The sequence below is a fragment of the Castanea sativa genome, chromosome 9 (genome assembly GCF_040712315.1).
Source record: "Castanea sativa cultivar Marrone di Chiusa Pesio chromosome 9, ASM4071231v1".
Taxonomy (NCBI): domain Eukaryota; kingdom Viridiplantae; phylum Streptophyta; class Magnoliopsida; order Fagales; family Fagaceae; genus Castanea; species Castanea sativa.
The window spans coordinates 33900332-33909603 of NC_134021.1; the positions used below are offsets into that span (position 1 = coordinate 33900332).

At 31.4% G+C, this 9272-nt stretch overlaps 1 long non-coding RNA gene across 6 annotated transcripts; it reads right to left on the reverse strand.

Moving 5' to 3' along the window:
* Window positions 1-1020: 1020 nt before the first annotated feature.
* LOC142610987 (uncharacterized) lies at window positions 1021-9002 on the reverse strand. 6 transcript variants are annotated; one of them, XR_012839929.1, is made up of 7 exons: window positions 8761-9002; window positions 8398-8485; window positions 8128-8257; window positions 4660-5391; window positions 4052-4143; window positions 3621-3744; window positions 1021-2832 (listed from the first exon to the last, which is right to left on the reverse strand). It is a non-coding gene; the product is annotated as an uncharacterized LOC142610987 (long non-coding RNA). The 6 variants fall into 6 exon arrangements; XR_012839928.1 differs by lacking the exon at window positions 1021-2832 and having other exon boundaries at window positions 2906-3744; window positions 8761-9001; XR_012839930.1 differs by lacking the exons at window positions 1021-2832; window positions 4660-5391 and having other exon boundaries at window positions 2908-3744; window positions 8761-8995.
* Window positions 9003-9272: the final 270 nt, after the last annotated feature.

A 9272-nucleotide genomic window follows, 5' to 3' on the forward strand; every position in this document is an offset into this window, starting at 1 on the left:
CCTATCTTTTATTTTCACCACTTTAATCCATGTTTAGAAAAATGCCTTTCATTTTAGTACTTTCTGTCAGTGCCCTAACGGCACTGACCTACGTGGCAGACGGAACTATTAAAATAATAATAATAAATTTTATTTTGGCATTAAAAAAATGCCACGTTAGCATCTAAATTAAAAAAATAGTCGTTAACCCGTGCGATGCACGGGAAAGTTTTTAGTAACTATAAGATTTCAGCAAATCAAATGCTTTAAAATTTGAAAATCTTAAAGAACTTACATTAGCACTCATCAATTTGTTTACAAAGCCAATGCTAAATAGATCTACAAATTGCATTCTCATATCCTCTGTCATTTGCAAGGTGACAAGATTCTTTTCATTACGATTTGCATCCTTCTATCCTTCAAAAGCTTTAAGAAGTGTCATGTGGTCATTGCATAAGAATGTGTATAAGGTTATACGAAATTCTATCATTATAATCAACATCCTAAAGCTAATATCCAATCCAAAAATGTGTAACCAATGTTACATATTAGAGTGTTGTAGAGGACAGAGAGTAAAGCAAGCATTTTCTTACAACCACGACCATATGGCTTAGAGTTCTATCCATTATTCTAAGGAACCCAACAATATCAATAACCCAAAAAGTATTGTTGTGATACATTTACTTTAGGACAAATAAATTCGAGCAATCAAAATCAAGCAACCAAGCTGTGTGTGAAGACAAAGAAGGCTGACGTTTTAGGAGCCCGAATAATTATTTAATAAAACAAATGATTAAGCTAAGCTAAATTAGATGTGCTAAACAAAACCTAGATAGCAAAATAAAGCAAAACTTGAAAAAGCTAAAAGAATCAGGGAAAGACTGAATTGCGCACCAAGAAAAAGCTAAAAAGGGAAAGAAGAAGAAAAAAAAAATGAAAAGACATTGAAAAAGAAAGAAAGAAAAAATAAATTTTTTTTTTTTTTTTAGAAAATAATGTTGAAAACTGAAGTAACATTAAGACAAAATGAAAACTAATTGCAAAGGATTGCAACCTTTGTATGTTTACTTGGCTCAAAGTCAAAATCCAAATTCAATTTTGAAACAATGAAAACATACAACTTTATATTAATTGTAAATCAGTCTCACTACATGAATTCACTTTTCGCTCTAATGTATTTTGTTGATCAAATATTGTTAAAAGAATTCCAATAAACAATATTGCCACGTCATATTTGTTAGAGGCATTTAATTTACATAGAAGCCAATTGCAACCGTAATAGCTATCATGGTTGCTCAATGCTATGACAATCTAAATCCAAACATTCTCCTCCTAAAATCTCATCTCTTTTCTTTAAACCTGCACATCAAGCTTTGTGAACATGCATCCCCCTCATCTTCATGGAAGAACAAAAGAATATGAAGTTGACAACTGTATATTTATTGGTTGCTTTGCAAAGGAACACCACTCTTTCAACTGATGACATAAGTGTAGCTTATACATAATAATCACCAAAGGCAATGGTTAAATTGACAAAAACATCAATTACGGGTCTGAAAATAACATGTATACATATAACATATAAGAGGTTAACACTCATTGATAATTGTCCACAAAACTGTATGAAAAAAAAAAAAAAAACCACCAACAATAACAACAAAATACGCTTTACAAATTAATGCCAAGTGCATGTTCTCCCAAATGATCTCTTAGCCAGCCCTTTTATGTTGACCATAGATTAACCCAATTTCCTAAATCAAAACCAATCCACCGCAATATCAAAACCTAAGTCATATTTAAAATCCAAATTTTAAAAAGGAAAAAAAAAAAAAAAAAACCTTACCGGTTGATGTATATAGAGGCTTGTATATAGAAATGGACCCAAATTAGGGTTTCAACCACTATAAAAAGCAAGTCTAATTCAAAACCAAATCTAACACAATTACGTACAATGCATTTAGTGAGTCATTGTGGTGTAATGCGTGGACTTGTTTGATAAAATATGTCAAAGTATCTGTGTGGAATTGGGGGAAGGAGAAATAAATTGAAAGCAATGGAATAATGTTACTATATTATTTTCTTGGACACCTGCCATACTTAGTTAGTTAAAAGTCAATAATATTTTTGTTTTAATGTAGGATGAGAGCACAGATGCTGTTTCAGTGTGTTAGCAATTCCTATGACAACTAAAACCAAAAGACATAAACCATAAAGTTGACTTAAAATAATGTGAGAGTTTGACTTAAAATAATGTGAGAGTATAACTATCAAATTCTAAATAAATAAATAAAAATGCAAGAGGGAGTGAGATTTTTTTTTTTCAAACAAAACACACAAACCCAATAGGCAAACACAAATTGAATATACCAATATGAATATTTCTGTAGAGCTTACATAGGTCAATCCCACATACATATGAAAAGATAATAAACCCGACACTCAAAACAATAATAAAACCAAAAAAAAAAAGTAATTAAATCAACTAGCTCTGCTTCGATCAAACCCTTCCTCTACCAGCTCCTACCCACGACAAACAAACAGCAAAGTTCGCACCATACCCACCATACCCAACAAACATCTTCTTCCTCGGAATCGATCTCCTTCCTCATACCACCCACCACCCACATCCAACATGTACAACCTTATAGGTTGCAGCATCATTTTCAGCCGTTTAAAATGATTGCTTAAATAAAAGCACAACAATTAAAAAGAAAACCAAAATTCCAAAGAAGTAATCAGTAAAAATCATTACTCTTAACCAAAATTCTAAACACATATAGTTCTCTATTAACAAAATTATAACTCACAGTTCTAGTTGTGAGTTGCAATACAAATTCTCGCCAATAGTACCTGCTGTAATTCACAGATAACCCAAAAAAAAAAATCAACTTATAGCAACTAATAACCTGAAATACTAAACTTAACAGCATAATAACATATAAAGAGAGCAATAAAAAATTCTAGACTTTTTCAACCAATCCAAACATATTCTAATTTTTACCAATCTAAAATAGAGGACATTCACTAAATAGATGTAAATTTTTTACCAAGCCTTTAATCTACACTGATTCTAATTTCATTGAGACATTTTGTCAAACACTTAGGGTTAGCCTATTTTCAAAAAGGATACTAATTCTTTTATCATTCTTTCAACCATTATACCAACAAAAACATGAGAGAGAGAGAGAGAGCAAGAAATCTGGTGAATTTGTAAAAAAAAAAATTGGAATTTGAATAATATAGCTCTTCAAATTGTTCATCCTACTATAGTTCCATAAAATGTTGAATACATACTTCAAAAGTAATGTCTAGTATCTACAAATTTCCTTTACATATAAATTTTGAGCTTCCATTTTAAAGAAATAAATTCAAATGTTTTCTTATTTCAATTGACAACCCATGTACATAGTTACTCTTGTAGGCCTTTTGTCGAACACCTTACAGACATGGCCAAGAAATAGAACTTAGTTGATGTATAGGTGCTGAAACAGAGGAACTAAAAAAAAATTATAGTAATGTAATCTAGAAATTAAAAACTTATTGACAGAAAATTGATATACCACCAATTTCAGGCTTCAGCCAAAAAATCCAATTTATATTCAATACATACAAAAAAAAAAAGAATTGGGCATGAGGATAACCTTATTGCAACCCATGAACACCATTGTTAGTCTATTACCCCGCCTAGCAAATCCGTCTCAAAGAGCTCCTTGACGGTCATCACAATCTTCTTTGACACAAATTTCCACCTTAAATCGCCAGAACCTAAAGAAAAAAATAATAATAAATAAATAAATAACCCCAATTTTGCTTCAAAACTGAGATGGAAAATAAATAACACAAATTTCCACCTTAAATCACTAGAACCTAAAGCACAAAAAAAAAAAAAACTTTTTTAACGCTGGCAAACCAAAGGTCAACCATTCAGCCATAGCAACCCAAAACACCAAAGTAGATCACCCACAACCATAAACAAAATTCCATGAACAATTGAAGTGGAGAAAGAACAGTATATTGGAAGTAATAATTGGGCAGGTAGGTTTTCAATTAAAGAGCAAATCAGAATTCTTACCTCGGGTTTGGACTTCCTCTACAGAGGAGGCTGGCTTCAGTTGCAATTGATAGCCAAATCCCAACACACCCGAGGGTTAGGAAGTGAAATTCCTAAAATGATTGAAAAGCCTAATTAAAGACGAAATCCCTAAATTGACAGAAAAACCTAATTAAAGACAATAAGAAAAGATATTATTCATAGATTAATTGAGAAATACCAAGAGAGAATGGTCTAATATGGAGAAGGGCTTTGGCTGACCTGCATCTGCGATTGGAGTGAATTACTTCAGAGGAGAAGGGGAATGAGATCAGGTTTTGTTGGAGCTAATATGGGTCTGGGTTTTGGATGATGGAGAATGGGTTTGGCCATGGGATGTGTTTGGGACGATGGAGAATGTTTTCATCGTGGGGTGTGTTTTGAACGGGGAAGAATCAAGGAAACCGGAGAAATAGAAAACTTTTTTGAGGAGAGTATATATATTTAATAAAAAGAAAAAAAAATCAGGTTTAAAAATTAAAAAAAATGCTAACGTGGAAAATTGTGGAACTAGCAGATGCTTCGGTTTTATATATATACTAGCTTTTAACCCGCGCAATGCGCGGGATCATTTTATAATTTAGGCTCACCTTTACGTCACTCACACCATAAAACTCCTGATAGGTTTGACCTTTGTGTTGCATAAAAGACATGCAAAAATAATACCCCAAAATATTTGCATTTTGATTTTCTCAACTCCAAATATTTGCCTTGTTCATGGCCTTCAATTGTTATTTGTATAATATAAACCTAAAAGGTCAACAATCAAGCTCAGTACTTAAAATTAGGACTCAGATTCATTACTTGAAATTAGAAGCTTTTTAATGTAGCACCTATAAAAATGCATACTCGTATCATTCTCAATTTTCATCAATCTTGTATTCCCCAAATAAGGCTACAATGAACAGTGCAACAATCCAATAGAGACAAATGAATTACATACAATCTACAATTATAATTGAGTTCAAAATTAGAATCACATATATTACAAAACTTAAATTCATGTTGATATAAGAGTCTTAGGATGCTCAGATTACAAAACCATTGCGTAAATATAGAAAATTAAATCTCCCATAATTTGAAATAAAGCAGGAAATTAAGTAAATAAGAAAAGAGTATGAAGAATAGAACTTGGTGCATAATTCTTAAGCATTTTTTATGCTTCCAAGTCTTCTATTTCAGCAACTATTTTTCTATTATGTAAGAAAGTTATCCATCCAGTCCTTTAGGAGGTCCTTTTGGCATAATTTTCTTTGTGACTTTTGGAATGTCAAAGTTGATGTAGAACTTTGTTGCCCATGTGAATGACAGTCGATAGTTACCTATAAATTTTTTTAATCAATTAGGCATTAACATTTGTCATATTTTCATTTAAAGTATATGAGAATAATATCTAATAATATTTAAAAGAAACACCCAGACGATGCAATAGTTAAACTTAGAGGTGATAAAAACATAAATTTCATTTCACAAAATTGATGTAACTCTCATGCTCAACACATATTGCAAAGATCAAAACCACATCTATATTTCATGCCCAATTGACAAAACACAAAGTAGCAAGGCCAGATTAATTAGGATTACATATAACTTAAGAAACCAAAATGCTCTAAAACAGAACATGTAGTGAGCTCAAGTATGATAGATCTACTCCCTTTAATTTAATTTAACTTGGCATGATGTTTCTATGGATGGTAGTGATCTATGCAACTTTTCTCATCTCAAAGGCATCCTCAATGATTTATTGGAACAATTATTTTTTTACGTACTTAAGAATGTCCTTCCATTGTTCAAAGATTTCAATTGAAACCAAATAGTGAAATCATCTAGCTAAGCTGGTTTTTGGTTTGCACAGCATGTGAAACCAAAAAATGACATCTCTTAACCATTAGAGCAGAGATTGCAAACTATTTTTCATAGACCAAAGTATGAAATTCACTATAGCAAAAACTTAAGTGCAAAATCTGTTTTACTTGACAGTATCAAGCAATGACCATTCACCAATTTAAACTCAAGCATCAAGATTGATGCAATAATCTAAATAAAAATTGTGCAGAATATTGTTAACTACTGCAATCAGTCATATGCAATAGAACCCAACATTTGCAAATCAGAGGGCATAGAACCAAAGTCTTATTAATCTGATTTATGGATTTAACAACACATAAAACCATTTAAAAAAAAAAAAAACCAATTACAACAAAACTTAAATCTAATCATGAAAACATAACAGAACTAACAAAAAAAAAAAAAAAACCAAAAATTGAACATGCATAACAAAATGAACAAAACATTCATCACAGGAAAAAGAATAAGATCAATAGCATGCAAAAGAAAAAAGAGAAGTGTAATAATCATTTGATCACAAAATCGAACCCCTCATTTTAAGTAGTCAGCAACTTTCAGATTCTATAAGGCCAAAAAAACTACACTACAAATCATATTATAAACAAAACAAAAACTCTCCCCTTTTACAATCAAATTTAAGAAATTTTTACAGACATTTAATCTGGTGTAAGCAATTACAGGTATTGATTTACCCCCAAAATGTGTAAACAATTGTACCAGAACTATAATAATTTTTAAAGGGTGGGGGGGAGGGGCTACTTTCTTAAACCTCCAACATTGTGGTTGCTAATATTTGGTTTTTAAAGTTCCAAGTTAAGAAAATTCGAGCCTCTGACATTACCAGAGCTCATAAACCAACCTCAACGTTAGAGTATTGCAAATGTAGTTTGACCTCCTAAAAAATTGTGGAAGGTGCTTTCATTTCTCAATGTCAATTTGAACTTTGACTTTCTCTTATTTGACACATGAGACATATTTCCATGTGTCAACATAGTTCTTTATGTTTTGTGACTAAAGAAATCTGTTGTATTTAGAAAATTTTAAACTCATCATGTATAGAGTTGTTCTGTCTACAGTAAGAAGCCTTCCTGAGTTTTGCTCTCTACTTTATATTGAATCGTTCTTTCCCATGTCTACATATCACCCTCCAACCCATTCCTAGAAGGCATGGAGATGCCAATTGAGCTAGAGCTCAACGTCAAGTTTTGCTTGCTTTCTACAAATCTGCTCTCAAAAAATTCCATAATTCCATTTACCAAGAAATTATTATTACTATACATTCTAAAGACTCTTAGTCATCACAACCCAAACTTTGATGGTATTTACAAAGGATCCTGACAAATTACATTGAAATAAATAGACATGCCTTTTCACTATACAACTAACCCAACTAAAAAACTTAAATCAAAACCAACCCAACCAAAACACTCAAAACTAACTCATATTTCTTAGTTCATAACCAAATCAAAGGAAAAAGAAAAAAAGAACTGTAACATTCAATTTCACCAAAGCTGTACTTATTCACCAAAATGACTCAATACAGCATTTTTACATATCCACTAATCTAATGAGCTTATGCAGATAGCCGAACACACATACTATCTGTGCCTATGGATCCTGACCTGGCCTGTCAACAACTAAAAATGCAGAAGAGAATACTATATTATATTCAATCATTGACAGCTTTGTTCTAAATTTGGGTCTATGGACTTTCATATTCAAGAAATCTGTCAACAGGAAAAATTTAGTAAATTGCATAAATCAAGTCTTGACAATACCAAATTAGCAATTGGTACACAGCAAAAAAGTAACATAGATTAAAAAATAAAAATAGAAACTTCACAAAAAAATTTATAAACTTGAATCACAGCAGATCTAAAACTTACGTGAAAAATGTGATATTCTCATCTACCATTCCTATGAACCACAATGAACAAAAGAATGGGAGCATAGAACATTTAACAATGAATAAATTTTAAAAAACATATTTGATTACAGAATCTTGAAATAGAAATATAAATAAGTTGGAGAGGGGCTACACTGCATATTTATATTTATATAAATAAATAGATAATAGAACAAATAACGCAGGAACGGTAAATCTACTTTGTACTCAAACCTCAACAAAATTTAGAACTGAACAAAGAAAACGAAAAAAATTTTGGAAAAAAAAAAAAGAGATAAAGAGAGAAAGAGACTAAATTTCATACCACATCAAGAAAAACCCTTCTGTCTTCTTTGTTAACTTCAAAGTTCAACTGAAGCCTCTCATAGCTTGTACCTTCTGTGTCTACAATTTTTTTTTCTTGCTCTTCTCTCTCTTGCTGCCTTTTAACGTCCCTTGTACAGTGAAAAATAGAAAAAAAAAAATCCTAACCCAAATACCTAAATGAAAACAAAATAAATTCTAACCCAGGTACCTAAAAATCAAACCAATCCAAGCATAAAGCATATTTAACATTCAATTAAAAAAAAATTACCAGTGATGGTTCCAATAGAGTGGAAACTATAGCTGGTAGTACCGCTTCTAATCAGACTTGGACAGCTTCCAAGGATTTGCCTTTCCACCTACAAACCCAGAAAAAGAAAAGTTAAAGAAAAACCCTCTAATTTTTTATTACATAGATTTGAAATTGAAATCAATCATTTACAAATGAAATCTACAATTGAATCCAAGAGAGAGTTAAATAAATCCAAAGCAACACATATACCCTACCCATAAACCAAATTTAATCCTATAACCTTGAACAAAACCAAATCCAACCCAAATGCCTAAATCGAAACATTCAAATATATCTCATAGTTATCATGTAATTTTAAAAAAGAATAAAGAAAACCTTCACCGGTAACGATTCCGATTGCATGACGATGGTGGCTGCCCTGAAATTTATCTCTTTGTCGATCTCTGTTCTTCATTTGCTTTAACGGGTTCATTATCTCGACTGAAGGCGCTTTCAATCTCTGTTCTTCTGCAGTTTACGAAATCTCTCTTTTTCTCTCTCTGTTCTTTTGTGTTTTTTCTCTTTCAGCAAACCGCCTCTGTAACTTTAAAACCCTTTGGATGTGAGAAATGAGTGGCTTTTATTTTGATTGTTTCGGGTTGTACAGGTATAACTTGCGGGCTGTTGTGATTTTAATGGTAAAGGTGAGTCTTCCGCTGTACGGTTTTTTAAAGTTAAAAATTGTATTAGGCTCCGTTGTAAAATATTTTTCAGGTGTAAAATATTTTTAAATGAAAATATTTTTGATAAAGGAAAATATTTTTAAGTGTTTAGTGGTATTTTAAAAAATACTTTGAAAAATATTTTCAGGTGTTTAGTTATGTTCTTGAAAATATTATAGATAATACGTTTTT